Genomic DNA, 14,049 nt, shown 5'->3' with positions numbered 1-14,049 from the left:
GATATATTCCAATAGATGGTTTGGGACAGTGTATGGCTTGGAAATATTAAAACACCAGTGTATCTATGCTTAAATTACATTTACATAAAACGGAATGTTGAAAAAAAACTGAGAAATTGTTTCTGCATTGTCTGCAAGATTCATGAGATGAAACCAAATCGGGCTCACTGTCCAATGAAGCGATGTGGCCTGCAAACTGTCACCCTCCTTACTACAGTCAGCATACCACCAGGCGCCCCTTATGGTGAGGTTGTAGTAAGAGGAATGGTCTAGTCGGAAATTTAATAGAGTGAACAACTACCTCAAAAAAAGTGTCACTGAAGGTTTCAAATTGCCTAATCATTCAAAAGGAGGGCTTCACGTGTTATGCTTAGTAGTACTGCAGTAAAAGAAGACCGAGGACCAATTGGTCCCGGTCCTCAAAGGGTCCCCCCAATTGGTCTTTTAGGCTCCATTTCATGTATGTGCAGTACATGACCTGGAACCTCAAAGACCCATGAGGATATACATGGGTCCTTTGAGTTTGGCGACATGATGATGGTCCTGTACTGGTAGGATGCCTGTCTCCTGGTCACATGTAGATGTGTTATGATACTAGAGGTGGAAGTTTCAGTGTTCAAGTATCCTGGCATTACAGTGCTGATGAGAAGTAGTTTTGTCGTCTTGGTTTTTTTTTTTTTTTTGGGGGGGGGGGGGGGGGGGTGACGATGGATCTGAGTGACAAGGTCTTTTAGGTTGCAGGGCCGGCCACGATGGTCTCGCGGTTCTAGGTGCGCAGTCCGGAACCGTGCGACTGCTACGGTCGCAGATTCGAATCCTGCCTCGGGCATGGATGTGTGTGATGTCCTTAGGTTAGTTAGGTTTAAGTAGTTCTAAGTTCTAGGGGACTGATGACCACAGCAATTGAGTCCCATAGTGCTCAGAGCCATTTGAACCATTTTAGGTTGCAGGCCCGCTCACCGACCGTCCCGGTTCGCAATCATCCAAGGAGTCTTTCTAGAGCTTTCTTGCTTTGAGTGTGTCTTTGGCATGGAGGAAGGCTTATATTGTCTGGTGGAGCTCCAAGAGCCAAACTTTTCTTCATCTCGTAGCAGAGTTGGCTAGATGAAAATGTATCTTGTAAGAGTCTTGAAGTTGCTGCTTGGAATTGGTTTTTAACTGTTTCTTGAAGGATGAGAAGCTGTCTCGTTCTCATCTGGCCACTGTAATGGAGAAAAAAGTGTGAAGTAGATACTTTCTACATATATTTCGATACTATGAGTTGAAAAAAGCTATTTGTATTGTCACATTGTTCACAGTATCTTATAACACACATTTCTGGACAAAAACATAAAAACCTGCTATTGTCTTTGATTAATGATTAAGGACACAGCATTCACACTATAAATAATATGCGCTTAAAATCTTCAATGTAATTTCTCAATTCAAAGATACCAAGTAAGCAACAACCTGTAAGGTATATTATCCAGTACAGTGGCTGAAAGTTTTATTTGCCGAAGAGTCGGATTAAGTTGGCAGTTAAAGCTTAATAACATCTGGAGGACAAAGAAAATTATGTGTTGCTCAAATGTTTCAGCGACTAATACTTCTCATACCCACAAAATTTTCCCTTGGTGTAAATAGTGTATGTTTTTCTGCTCTCAAGTTTGGATATCTCTCAATGTGTAGTCTTCCTTGGCAACTAAATGTTTGTGTTTCTTCCAACTGCACATATTTCACTGGTGTGCTTCACAATGAAGGTGAAAGATTTCGTTCAAGCTGGGTCTATAATTTTTAAAATATTTTGAGTGGTTCCATGCCAGCTGCAAATGTCATTTAGTGTACATTCTGCTGCATTGTACATTTTCAGTCCTGAGTATTCTTAAAGAATATGTTACGCGTTTTTTTTTTTTTTTTTTTTTTTTTTTTTTTTTTTTTTTTTTTATATATATATATATATATATATAACAATGTTATTTCTTTGGAGTATCACTTACTGTTTGAAGTTAAAAGCAATGACTAAAAAGAACACAAATTACCCCAGATCTGATAACTTCGTTCGTAGCTATTAAATCACAAAAAAATCTGCAATGCTTTGCCATCGAAAGTATTCAGACATCCAACAACTAACAAATGTATCGAGTACATATCGCGCCTATCATCATTTACTTTTGTCATTACCTTCAACTTGAACTAATAAGTGATGTATTGCAGAGCTAATATTGTCTAGTGTCTTTAGTCTTTAACAGGTAAGTTACCTGAAAATATCACATGGCCGAAATTGCTCAATAACACAGAAAATTACAAAAATCCTGAAAACTGTATGCGGCATGGAAGTTTTAAAAATAGATGAGGAAGCTGTACTCCACATTTTGAACAGTTATTGTTATCTTCATAATCATCATAATCATCGCAGTCCATCTAACATCTTCTATAACTTTTCAGTACTTTGCAGTGTTCAGTATTACAGTAACATATTGCTCTCTGAGATCCCATCTAACTTACTTTTATACCTATCCCACTAATTTAATTTCCATTACAGTCACAATTACCTCTTCAATGCCATTATGTGTGTGCATGTGTGTGTGTGTGTGTGTGTGTGTGTGTGTGTGTGTGTGTGTGTGTGTGTGTGTGTGTGTGTGTGTGTGTGGTGTGTGTGTGTGTGTTATTACACTTCACAACACACAATACATTATTAAAATTAACTGAGATAAAATTTGTTAATTTGGTGCCACTGGTGAACTTCCGTTAAAATTCACACATTAGTTCTAGCTAGTGAACTGCCGCCAGTACCTGCAATTATGCCTTCTTCATTAAATATCTAGCCCCTTCCGAGGCAATTTGCTGCATTGCCTAAACAACCTGAGATCCTCATAGTATGATATCTTTAAGTAATCAAGTATGTGTTACACCCAGTCATCGCACGATCAGTAGCCCTCTGCTCCAGTATGCTTTTTTATCAGTTTTTAAACATTATATGTGTTTATGTATAATGTTTCAAGCAAATATTTAGCTTCTTGTCAAATAATACCTCATTTATGATTTAAGTGAATCTTCTGAGCAAAATTGTCTGTAAAACAGTGTTGTCCTTCCAGCGATTTTTATTTATGACATCTGTAGTTTCTTTAACTTTCAAGTATCGAATACACAGCAATGAAGAGTTTTATTGGTAAACGATTGTAATATATATTTGAACAGAAACATTCTGTTATTTTAAAATTGTATTTGTTCAGTCTCAGCCGATCGAGCTTAAGTGTTTCACTTGTTAGTAAATCATACAACTAAGATGGACATGTAACTCCGGAATTCTTGAAAATTAACTCCTAAGCGTGTGTCGTGGAATGCTACGCATTCCCGTAAGTAATTACTGAACAGGAAGACAGCATCCAGTTCTGAGTAATGAAACTAAGCACATACACTCTTAATGTTGAAGACAGTGTCTAGGCAGAAACGTGGAAGTGGTGAAATTTATCTGCATGTCCTTATAACCAAGCCTGAGGTACAATGACAGGGCGGATTTTTGTGTAGGTCTTGTCAGTTGAGTGAACAACAACCTTACCACAGGTGGCATTTCTAAAGACGAAGTTTTCACGTCATTATGATTACACTCAACATCATCATGTGTGATGGACACCAACGATAGCCCCAAAGCAAACGGGTAGGAGAAAATGATATAGACACACTGGTGTAAGAAACTCACTTGCAAAGTTCCTTCCCTGACCCATCTGTAATGTAGACATGTGCTATAAAATTTGTGGATGTCCTCTGGCCATCGTTGTGCCCTGAAGCACCACTGTCGTTATATAATGGCTCATACACCAGCAGCTGGGACAGCAGCCCAGCTACAAAACCAGGCTGCAGTCCATCGACCAATGCCCTGCCAGCTCAGCAACGTCAGCAGAGACATGGCTCCTGCAGTCGGCACTTCCGTGTGTTAACAAGAGGGACATTACACAGGCTCCCGCCACGTGACTGACTGACCTGCAGGTTACAGCATGCCAGGCCTACTCCAGACGTTTTGACATGGCCTTGATACGGAGCCTTCTGCGATAGTCAGCTTATGGAAGCGGAATTTAAAGCGCCGCGACCAGCCCTGCACAGAATCCTCTCAACTGGTCTGTACAATGACACATAGCCTGTGACAGTTGTTGCTACAGCTACGACACTGTCTCCGCCAGCCCGAGAACCAACGACCACTGCCTGAGTGTTCAATGCAGGCTTGTGGGTGTCGCCTTGCTGCCGCACTGCGACCCAGCAGTCGTCGGCTGTCATCCGCCACCATTCTGTAGTAGCCAGGCTGCCACTACCATCCACAAGGAACCACTGTATCGGAATTTTTGCACTGGCATCCTGGGATCTGAGGACCGCCGCCCATCATCTGCAGTCTTTCTGTTTCGGACCTGTTGAACCATGACTGCGTACATCAATAAAGTGTTCTATCACCTGTTAGTCTGGTGCATTCACTCAATCCATTGCCAATATCCAGCACAGAACCACTCACCCAATCTTATTCTGCAGAATGCCCGTTATAATATTGATGTCAGAATACCTGCTGGAACCTTGAAGACGAGGTGCAGCAGCATTGGCATTCAGCGCAAGTTTTCAAGTTGCTGCCAGCAGCAAGTGTCTTATTTTGGGCCTGTCTCGTTGTGCTTGTCCTTTCCCTTCTATATGGGTATCCTATATGCTTGTGGTGGTGGTGGTGCTGAGCGAAATGGCTGTATCTGAGAAAGCAACAAACCAGGAAACAATTCAGCATCTGCTAAATGAAAATAATGGTTCCAAAGGCATTTCCAAGTCTTCGATGTATGTATATAGACAGACTGCAAGGACTAACCTAGAACACCTCCCTCCTAATCCAAATTCCCATTATTCATGGCTTATTGCTGTTGAACACTCGCCCTGACATTAATTGTCCTGTTGATGCTGCAATTAAGCAGTTTGCCAGGAAGAATTGAATTGGCACATAGAATTCATCATTCAAGTAAGAGAACCACAACTGTAACTTTTTTTATCATAATACAGCATTGTCTTGTATATGTGTATAATCAGTTTAAATAAAACTTTCATAAACTTTGCATGTGCCTTGATTATTTTTTATACAGTAAAAGTAAAGATAGCTCAAGATATCTTTAGCGCCCCCTCTTTGAGGTTTTTCTGTATCTGCCACTGGCTCATGCTTTCATTAACCATTGACTATTGAAATTCGGCACACCAGAGACAATAACAACAAACCAAGACACAAATTTTTGTCTGAATTGTTTAAGTAACTATGTCGACTACTCGCCTTAAGAAGTTATGAACTACTCCCTTCATCCACAAGCGAATTGTAGTACAGAGAGAGTTCATATGACACTGACGAGAAGCACACAGCAGGTGCAGTGACCCAGTTTCCCATAAACTTGCCTCACTGGAAGACAAGATCCACAGATGCTTGACTGTTCTTGAACATTTAATATATAATATATGTGTGTTTGGTATTTTGAGGAGTTACAATCTTTTTAAATTCTCATATTCTTATATTTCATTCTTATATCAATTCTTTATTTTATTCTTATATTTATTCTTCATGAAGATTTAGTTGATGTGTTCCTGTGAATGATACCGAACGTAGAAACATTCTGCACACAGAAATTCCGAACATGTTGAGCATCGCATGAAGGCAAGTATGAACCTCACTTGGAAAAGATACATCATTAACTTTACCAAAAATTTCATGTGTTGGCTATAATTTCCATTTACTGAAAACTGGCGCTTGCAGTTGATTAAGATACACTACAGGAATTGCACCGAAAACAACATCAAATAATTTTCTCATTCATTTACTTTAATTTTTTTTATGTATTCATTCACTAGACATACGGTTAGAAGACAATAAAGATAACGTTATTTTAGTGTATAACAGAAAACAGTCATGTAGGAATCTTCTGCAGACATTGGTAGACAAATGAAATACAAAAATTAAAATGATAATCAAGTTTCACGAATGGAGCCCAAAAATGTGAAGCCGCAACGCTAACCATTGCGCCGCCCTATCAGTTGGACTGTTTGCTCGCTAAAAGACACACAAATTACCTCAAAAACTTTGACCATCGCTTTCTCAGAAACAGTCTACATACAAGCAGAGACATATGTTTACTTATTTTGACTACTCTTCCGCTGAGCGAAGTTTCTGGGAAATCGGGCTATGGCACTTGCCATGTTCTCCTCATGAGTGAAATGCTAAGCTGTTATCTGAATAGTAGCCACGATAATTGGGACACATTATTACAGTACATCGTAAAATCGTACAATTCAAACATCCACGAAAACACGGGTTTTCGCGCTACAAGGTAAGTTTTTGGTCAGAAAATGCCCTCAGCTTTCGACTTAGGTCATCCTACTCCAGGAGAGGAATTGTCCTCTGTTCAAGACTTTACTAAAAGATTGAAAGGTATCTGGCATCAGGTGAAAAACATGAACACATAGACTTTAGAAATACTTGAAAACACATTAAAAAAGCAAAATTACTTAAATATCACGTCAGCCAGTGGATAAAAGTATCTAACCCTCACATTCCAAAGAGAGAAAAAAAGTTCATTCCCCAGTACCAATGACCCTATCAAATAGACGAAAAAACATCCCCACTTAATGTTAAAATACAAATTCTGACCCGAACCACAATTATTCGTATAAGTAGAATGCGCCCATTTTTAGGTGAAGCAGAAGCTTGCCTCAATTGCCAGCATCTCCTTGTGAAGGGGAAAGGGAACCAGTTAGGGAAAACAGAAGAAAGAAAAACAGAAATAAGCCACTGATGCAGAGTGGACCTAAGATTGTCCCAATCCACCCATACACCTTAAGACCACGAGGTGAGCATACGAGCTGAATGTCTGTATTTACTTATTAGTTCTTAAGTGTTATGGTTATGTCTATGTTTGTGTTATTTCTATGAGAAAGGTTCTTGAGGAACATTTAAGCGACAGAAAGTGAGTTGGTAGTAAGTGAGAATGAGTGACTATGTGTGTGATGCACCCTAAAGTTCCTCTTAACATTTTTAGATAATTTATAATGGATGTTTCATATGGCAATTTAGTCCATAAAAAAGGTGAATTTGAGGACACTTTTCGAATGTGAGAGAGACATTAAACTGACAGGGAATTTCCTTTTCCTATAGGATGTGGAAGAGGCATAAATCGGTACTAACATCGATAATAGTTACTGTCATCCGCTATGACCAAGGGAATTTTGGCAGTGCCCAACACATAGAGCTACAAGATCAGGGACTGCTAACGAATGGTACTCCATGTGACATTTCAGGTCCCACAGTCCGTTTAGCATTGGAGGGCAGCGTGGAGGGTAAAAATCGTAGAGGGAGACCGAGAGATGAGTACACTAAGCAGATTCAGAAGGATGTAGGTTGCAGTAGGTACTGGGAGATGAAGCAGCTTGCACAGGACAGAGTAGCATGGAGAGCTGCATCAAACCAGTCTCAGGACTGAAGACGACAACAACAACAACAGTCCGTTTCCTGCAATACCAGAACCAAAACTCTAAACGTCAAATAATCGTTAATTTACCCACTGGAAACAACTTTTATAAATCCTGCCCAAGGAAAACCTGACTCCTAAACGCCACACTAGACCCAACTCTTCTGGCTACCCTGTGCCAGATGTTAGCAGCACAAAATGGTCGTGTGATGATGGAACATCTACGAACATATTAAGAAAACATCGGACCAAACGACACCACCAACTCATAACCATACGAGCTAGCACATCAGCCGTTTATGCAGATTTTATCATAATAAGTGTTGTGTAGTGTCATCTCAGATGTAGAGTTGCCCAGATCACGCTCTTACCTCCCTTCAACTTGTGGACCCACAATTGTCATGATGGCACCTGTGAAGAAATGAGTCAACCACAGTGAGCAACAATAAGTTGTGTAAAAGACAGCGAAAAAGCAAAGAGAGGCACATAAACTCACTGCTTCTGCACTGCAGGAGTGAGATACTGTAGGCCTATCTACAGTAAATGAAAAAAAAAAGATTGCAACATTGATTCAGTGATACTATAGTTATAGGATACTATGTTTTTCCGTTTTGTGAAACGCAAAATTTTATATTTCTAAACATTGAAAGCAAGTTGTCGATCTCTGTACCGCTCTGAAATATTATGAGTATCTGACTGCATATTTATGCAGCTTCTTCCAGGTAGTACTCCGTTATAGATAACTGCATCATCTGCAGAAAGGCTGATTTTACTACTAATATTGTCTGCAAGTTCATTAATATAGGTCTACAACATGCATAGCAAGGGTTCTAACACACTTCCCTGGGTCACATCTTAAGTTACTTCTACATCTCCATGCAAGGTAACATGCTGCATCCTCCCTACCAAAATGTCCTGAATTCAGTCACAAATTTCACTTGAATCCCACATGATCATACTTTTGACAATAAGCACAAATGTGGTACTGAGTGAAATGCTTTTCAGAAATCAAGAAATGCAGCATCTACCTGATTGCCCTGATCTGACAGATGTGTGTCTCTGGTACAGTCAAACCAACAAAATAGGAATCCAGATGACCGAATTAATCTAAGGAGGGTGAAAACGTAATGCTCCAGACACCAGCAGCCGTGACAGCAGCCCAGCAACGAAATCAGTCCAAAGTCCTTTGACCAATGCCCTGCCATTTCAGCAGCGTCAACAGCAACACTGCTTCCACTGTTGGCAGTTTCATGTGTCAATAAGAGGAACATTACAGCACTCCTGACACATGACTGGCGAACCTACCAGTTACATCATGACAGGGTATCAATCCCACAGCAAATGTTTCAACACAGCCTCAATACAGAGGCCTCCCACAACTGTCAGCACATGGAAACATAATTTAGACCACTAGGAGCAGGCCATCACAGTATCATAAACCTGGGCCATCTGATTACACACCCTAGTCATCACCACATCTATGACACTGCCTCTGAGTGGCCCACCTGTGCACATGGACGTTGCCTTGTTGGTACGCCACCACCCAGCAACCACTGACCACCATCTGCCAGCATGCAGTGGCATAACTTGGAGTTTCTCTTAAGAGTTTAAGACAATTTACAATGGATGTTTCAAAGAGCAAACTAGCCACTACCTTCCACAGGGAATGCCTGCATTGACACATCTGCACTGGCATACTGGAGTCCACAGATTACCTCCCTTGATCTGCAGTGTCTGTCTGTTTTGGATCTGTTCAACCATACCTGTTTGTGTCTGTCAAGAAAGTGTTCAATCAATCAATTCACTGCCTTCTTTACCAGCTCCATCACCAATCACAAAGAAAGCAGGTGTTGACAGATGTGAAAATTAGCAAACTATCAGTATAATAAGTCACAGCTGCAAAATACTAACGCGAATTCTTTGCAGATGAATGGAAAAACTGGTAAAAGCCGACCTCGGGGAGGATCAGGAAAGCTTTTGACAATGTTGACTGGAATACTCTCTTTCAAATTCTGAAGGTGGCCGGGGTAAAATACAGGGAGCGAAAGGCTATTTACAATTTGTACAGAAACCAGATGGCAGTTATAAGAGTCGAGGGGCATGAAAAAGGAAGCAGTGGTTGGGAAGGGAGTGAGACAGGGTTGTAGTCTCTCCCCGATGCTTTTCAATTTGTATATTGACCAAGCAGTAAAGAAAACAAAAGAAAAGTTCGGAATAGGTATTAAAATCCATGGAGAAGAAATAAAAACTTTGAGGTTCACCGATGACATTGTAATTCTGTCAGAGACAGCAAAGGACTTGGAAGAGTAGTTGAATGGAATGGACAGTGTCTTGAAAGGAGGATATAAGATGAACATCAACTAAAGCAAAATTAAGTCTGGTGATGCTGAGGGAATTAAATTAGGAAATGAGACACTTAAAGTAGTAAAGGAGTTTTGCTATTTGGGGAGCAAAATAACTGATGATGGTTGAAGTAGAGAGGATATAAAATGTAGACTGGCAATGGTAAGGAAAGCGTTTCAGAAGAAGAGAAATTTGTTAACATCGAGTATAGATTTAAGTGTCAGGAAGTCATTTCTGAAAGTATTTGTGCGGAGTGTAGCCATGTATGGAAGTGAAACATGTATGATAAATAGTTCAGACAAGAAGAGAATAGAAGCTTTCAAAATGTGGTGCTACAGATGAATGCTGAACATTAGATGGGTAGATCACATAACTAATGAGGAGGTATTCAATAGAATTGGGGAGAAGAGGAGTTTGTGGCACAACTTCACTAGAAAAAGGGATCAGTTCGCAGGACATGTTTTGAGGCATCATGGGATCACCAATTTAGTACTGGAGGGCAGCGTGGAGGGTAAAAATCATAGAGGGAGACCAAGAGAGGAATATACTAAGCAGATTCAGAAGGATGTAGGCTGCAGTAGGTACTGGGAGATGAAGATGCCTGCACAGGATAGAGTAGCATGGATAGCTGCATCAAACCAGTCTCAGGACTGAAGACCACAACAACAACAGAGCTATAATTTGTTTCTATAGGACCCCTGATAGTGACATGAATACTTTACTAAAAAAATTAGATTATCTCTTTTATAAGTTATTTAAACAGATGTATGATTATTTGTAGTGACTTTAATAGTGACTTTTCTGTGTACTCTGAACAAAAAAAGAAGATGACTACTGAGGGTTCTCAACACACTTATCCTCACACCTACCACAGAAACAGCAAAACATAAAACAAACATTTCAGCCATTACAACACGCCAAATATTTACTAGTAACACTTCAGCCACAGCAATAGACCAAATATTTACTGGGGTACCTACAAAATATAACACAAAAGGTTTTGCCACACGTTTTGAAGATCACATTGCACAAAAAATATTAGATAATTTGAGTAGAAATAGCTCATCCTCTACGTTCTAATAAATTCATTAATAACTGCTAACAACCTCAGAGTACAAAAAGTAAATACATTTAAGTAAAATTCTCCAATGTTTCAGTCACTGCTGCAAGTGGCCTTCATGAGGATGCCATTACTAACTTAAGTTAGCAACAACACTCTGAGGACAGCCACTTCCAACAGTGGCCACAATTTTGAAGAAGTTTTACATGTTGAAAATACTATCACATACCCAGGAAAGTTTTATTGATGTCACAATGGCTATGAAAGCCTCCACTTACATATAAATGCATTTATTTACTTCTTAACCCAAGAAACATGGGAGGGAGGAAGTATACAATTGTAGGAACAGAAATGAAAAGTTTGATAAATTCTTAAGACTTTCCAGTATTATTTTGAGCTGTCCTTCCCACTCAGAAAAAGGAAAATCATGACAAATAACACACAAAGTAATTGAATCACTCCAGATGTACAAGCTTCACTGAAGGAAAAGAGATTTCTCTATTGGGTAGCCAACCAAATCACAACAACTCGAGAATTTGATGCTCATTTTAAAAAATAAAAACCGATTATAAATAAAATCATCAAAAGGTCAAAGAAATTGTTGTATAAGCAAAAAAACTGTGCATAAAAATATTTGAGGACAAGACAAATGTAGTTTTTGACTGAAATAAAAGTTTCCCAAATATCCCATGAAAATTATGTGTGCAACTCATCATACACCAAGAACAGTGCCAACTGACAGCAAACATATCCCAGAGAATGCTATTGTAGTAAGGTATTACCTGCCTATCCCAGGAAAGAGAAACATTCCTAGTCCATCTCTACCTCCTAGTAGAACTCACTAGGTATTCTTGTAAAGGGGAAAAATTATTCCTATACAAACAGTAAAGATTAAGTATTAGAAGTTCAATTTTTTTAAAAAAGTGACTGTTTTCTGAATACTGTGAAGGTATAACCGAATTGGCATTATGGTCACTCGGGTAATAATAGAGCTGAGAGGGTGCATCACCCTCTTAAGCCTTGTGTTCATTATATGCATAACAGAAGCATGACCCCATCAGATTATTCATCAAGAGCTGGCAAACTGAACGATTCCCAGTTAATGCCCAAGCCAATAACACACACGTTCAATTAGAGAAGAAATACAAGAGTAAACAAGCCACCAAAAAGCTTTAAAATCTTGCAGTGGTCCATAGATAACTTTTGTCTCTCTGGACAGATGGTGTCCAGTTGGATGACTACATCAATGTCATAACTGGTAAGTGAAGGACAAGTGGATACAGGAAGTCGCCATCTTATTTCTGTTCTGGTGTATCCTCTAGGGTGATTACCAATAGTGCAATACACAGCCCTTGGAGAGGAAGAGTACGAGTTTGCATCTCAACAGCATTGAAAACTTCTGCCTATCCCTCAACAGAACTATTCATCTGTGTATCTGATAGTTATTCACACTTATATATTATTCATTTCAGTATCTGTTATAAAAATATTTGATATGTTCTTTAACTCAATAAAAGGTTTTAATACAATTCCTCGCTGTTGCTTAGTGAACAAAATACACAATGTTATGTAAGACTGTAAGGTTTGTGGATGATGCTATTGAGCAACTGAAATCACTCAACAGAGGAAAGTCCACTGGGCCTGACAGGATACCAATTTGATTCTACACAGAGTATGCAAAAGAACTTGCCCCCTTCTAACAGCCGTGTACAGCAAGTCTCTAGTGGAATGGAAGGTTCCAAATGATTGGAAAAGAGTATTGGTAATCCAGGTCTTCAAGAAAGGCCGTCGAGCAGAGGCGCAAAACTATAGACCTATATCTCTGACATCAATCTGTTGTAGAATTTTAGAACATGTTTTTTGCTCGTGTATCATGTCATTTCTGGACACCCAGAATCTACTCTGTAGGAATCAACATGGATCCCGGAAACAGCAATCGTGTGAAACCCAACTCGCTTTATTTGATCATGAGACCCAGAAAATATTAGATACAGGCTCCCAGTAGATTCCGTTTTCCTTGACTTCCAGAAGGCATTCGATACAGTTCTGCACTGTCGCCTGATAAACAAAGTTAGAGCCTACAGAATATCAGACCAGCTATGTGGCTGGATTGAAGAGTTTTTAGCAAACAGAACACAGTATGTTGTTCTCTATGGATAGACGTCTACACACATTCAAGGAAACTCTGGAATGCCACAGGGGAGTGTTATGGGTCCATTGCTTTTCACAATATGTATAAATGACCTAGTAGATAGTGTGGGAAGTTCCATGTGGCTTTTTGCAGATGATGCTGTAGTGTACAGAGAAGTTGCAACATTAGAAAATTGCAGTGAAATGCAGGAAGATCTGCAGCAGATAGGCACTTGGTGCAGGGAGTGGCAACTGACACTTAACATAGACAAATGTAATGTATTGCGAATACCTAGAAAGAAGGATCCTTTATTGTATGATTATATGATAGCAGAACAAATACTGGTAGCAGTTACTTCTGTAAAATATCTGGGAGTATGCGGCCAGAATGATTTCAAGTAGAATGATCATATAACATTAATTGTTGGTAAGGCGGGTGCCAGGTTGAGATTCATTGGGAGAGTCCTTAGAAAATGCAGTCCATCAGCGAAGGAGGTGGCTTACAAAACACTCATTTGACCTATACTTGAGTATTGCTCATCAGTGTGGGATCCGTACCAGGTTGGGTTGACAGAGGAGATAGAGAAGATCCAAAGAAGAGCAGCGCATTTTGTCACAGGGTTATTTGGTAAACGGGATAGTGTTACGGAGAAGTTTAGTAAACTCAAGTGGCGGACTCTGAAAGAGAGGCACTCTGCATCACAGTGTGCTTGCTGTCCAGGTTTTGAGAGGGTGCATTTCTGGATGAGGTATCGAATATATAGTTTCCCCCTAGTTATACCTTCCGAGGAGATCACGAATGTAAAATTAGAGAGATTTGATCGTGCACGGAAGCTTTCCGGCAGTTGTTCTTCCTGCGGACCATACACTACTGGAACAGGAAAGGGAGGTAATGACAGTGGCCCATAAAGTGCCTTCCGCCACACACCATTGGGTGGCTTGTGGAGTATAAATGTAGATGTAGATGTATTGTATATTGAAATATGGCAATGGAAGGAAACTGGTGAAATGCAAGAAGACTTCCAGAGGATCTATACTTACCACAGAGGCTGTAGTTGATCCTCAGTT

The 14,049-nt window shown here is 39.8% G+C and overlaps 1 long non-coding RNA gene across 1 annotated transcript in view; it reads right to left on the bottom strand.

The window, feature by feature from the left end:
• Positions 1–1,120: 1,120 nt before the first annotated feature.
• Positions 1,121–14,049, bottom strand: part of LOC126336173 (uncharacterized) — a 111,188-nt gene continuing 98,259 nt past the window's right edge. Inside the window, exon 4 of the long non-coding RNA XR_007564906.1 lies at positions 1,121–1,202. This is a non-coding gene — a long non-coding RNA (uncharacterized LOC126336173). The remainder of the gene's footprint in view (positions 1,203–14,049) is intronic.

Source organism: Schistocerca gregaria, chromosome 2 (assembly GCF_023897955.1).
Source record: "Schistocerca gregaria isolate iqSchGreg1 chromosome 2, iqSchGreg1.2, whole genome shotgun sequence".
NCBI classification, from domain to species: domain Eukaryota; kingdom Metazoa; phylum Arthropoda; class Insecta; order Orthoptera; family Acrididae; genus Schistocerca; species Schistocerca gregaria.
This window is presented reverse-complemented; position numbering and strand designations above follow the sequence as displayed.